A 2,861-nucleotide genomic window follows, 5' to 3' on the forward strand; every position below is an offset into this window, starting at 1 on the left:
ATGTTAATCTGTGTATCTAGAGAGCTGCTGTGTGATTCCATATTCTTATGAAATTCATATACTAATTTTTACTAGGCAGCTAAGGGGCGCATCAGGATTCCAAACTGATGTAAATTTTTAATGAACATTTAAAGTGCAATTTTACATTTTGGCATAATATGTGGTTGAATCCCTCAGAGATTGTACTGAGTGATTTTTAAGTAAAATTTCATTTGTTTGGTTACTTGCTGTATTTTACTTCAAATCTTCACTTTGCTTCAAAATATAGCGTAGTTTCAAGAAAAATTTCATGAGCTTGTCTATGTAATTATCTAACGCTATACCATGACCAATTTGTACATATTTTACAAAGTGTCTAATTCGTACAAATTTGTATGACCTTACCAATACGAATTTGGACGTTTGGTCTAAACCTCAGTGACAGGTGTTTAGGGTCGAGGTTGAGTTAAGGTAGGTCATTCGTACAAATTCATATGAATTTGGAAACTCGTCAAATACGTACGATTTAGCAAAAATCATATGAATTCATATGAGTGAGGTCGTACAGATTTGTTCGAATTAGCCACCTTGTAAAATATGTAGGCCTACGCATTGCTGTGAGATCAGGTTGAATTATCTGTAAGAATTAAATGTGAGGGCAAATGTTACGCATGTGACAGTGTGACTTGGGTTGTTGCTAGGGTGTTGCTATGCACAATTACAAAAGTGTTTTGGGGGATTACTTGGGTAAGGGTTATTTCCCTTGTATAAAACATTTTAATGAGAACAAAATTACCAAGTGTATCTTTAATTAAAGTGAAAATGGGTGCAAAACACTTTCACGCAGAATCTACACCTGAGACCATTTCATCTGCATCATCTTCCTTTTTAATTTACACTTGCATATAATCCCGGTGAGTTTAGAGATTTGCTTGATTCTCATCTGGAATTGATAATGGAGAGATTAAAAATATTGACTTCCGATACGCCTTAATGTGGGTGTGCAAACAGTTCCCTGTGTGCAGTTTGTATTTGATATTCATGCTTGTGCATGTTTGATCTCCCAATCACTGTGTATCAGTGTTGGTAATAATAAAATATATATTATGATTGTATTTGCCATCGTTGTAAATTATGCATTGATTTATGAATCGCGTTTGAACATTATAAAGGCAGCAGCGGCTGAGATACAGCCAGCTGCATCAAAGGAAAAAGTCGCTGTGTTTGGCAATTTTTCAAATGCACTCAAATACAATCAGTGAAGAGGCTAATGTGACTTTGTTACTGTGATTGTTCTCCTCAGCAAGCCACATATGTGATGATTTGAGGCATTGATCACATCCATAGCACTGGTTGCAGACTAAAGCATGGGTCTTCAACCGGGGGGCCGCAGCAGTACTGCAGGAGGTCCGGCAATTAATGTTTAATCACAAATAATTTTTTTTGATAAAAAATGCATAACATGGGGAGAAAACATCACAAAGTCAAATTCAAATATAAGCACCCTGAAACAAAAGCAGAGCACCCTGCGTTAATTCTGTATTATTACACGGCTCTGTGAAATACTTGATTCTGATTGGTCAATCGCGCATTCTAGCTGTATGTTATTTCCAGATAACAACCGCTCATCCGGGTACCACAAGTTATCTTGACCGATGCTACCTCCATGCTTAACGCTGGCGCCATATTGTGGCTGTTAAATACTTAAACAGCCATGGCTACAATGGAAGACTTCAAGGCGGGTTTTCTTTATAAAGTTTTAAATGTTGATATTTTTCTTACACAAACGCATCGTTTCGAATCAGAAGGCTCTATTAACCCATCGGAGCTGTGTGGAGCATGTTATTTGATGGACAGCTGCATTTTTTATGTACTTCAAACACAACTACAAGTTAGCCTTGACCATTTTCAACATTTAGCAGCAATAGATAAAGGCTTAAAGCAGTTTGGAACTGTTTTTCTTCGCGGAAGCTTTGAAGAGCTAATAAAATATTTAATCTCAAGACAATTTTTGTGTCTAATTTATTTGAGACTAGTTGCCGTGTAATAACTAGTCTCCCCCTTCAGAGTGATGAGTGAGAATAAACCCCTTCAGAGTGACCCCTTCCTCCGCTTCGCGTCGGGGTCCTGATCACTCTGTCGGGGTTTATTCTGCGATAACAACCGGCTGGGTGTACATTATCCCTTACATAGTATAATATTATTGGAGAAACAGATTTGGCAAACATTGGGTTTGATTTTGCGCTCTCGAGAACGTGAAACATTCCTTTTCACAGTGGGTTTTGCAGCAATGAGAAATGTAGCCAATCATAGACATGCTTGTTGATCACTGGAACGCAATGGCCAATTAGAGGTGTTTAAGTTTGAATCCACTCACAGCTCAAAACACCAGAGTTTTTTATTCAGTGCTGAGTTCTGCTCGCTCTCGTGAATTCTCTCATTAAAGGAAGTGTATGTAAGATCGTGACCAAAACTGGTACTGTAATCACTTCCAAATGACTGTAGAGCGGTGTATCCCCTCCCCCTGACTCGAGGTTGCCAGATAAGCTGCAGGATCCAGCAGGAACGTTTGTAGCTGGAGCTGGGGTAACTAGAGCAGAGCTGGCCACCCAAATGCCGAAACACTACTGACATCGTGATTGGTAGATAGGTGGAGGGTGGAGCTTCAGGCCAGAACACAACATGTCATAATTAGTGACGGTACAAAAATAATGGCATATCAAAAAAGATATGCGATGTAAATGCAGAATCATAGATTGAAAAAACAATTGTATCACTAGATGGATGGACGGACGGACGGACGGACGGACAAATAGATAAATAGATAGATCGCCTAAGGGGTCATTGCCCTGAAAAACGTTGAAGACCCCTGGACTAAAGTA

This window comes from Pseudorasbora parva, chromosome 10 (assembly GCF_024679245.1).
Source record: "Pseudorasbora parva isolate DD20220531a chromosome 10, ASM2467924v1, whole genome shotgun sequence".
Classification (NCBI taxonomy): Eukaryota; Metazoa; Chordata; class Actinopteri; order Cypriniformes; family Gobionidae; genus Pseudorasbora; species Pseudorasbora parva.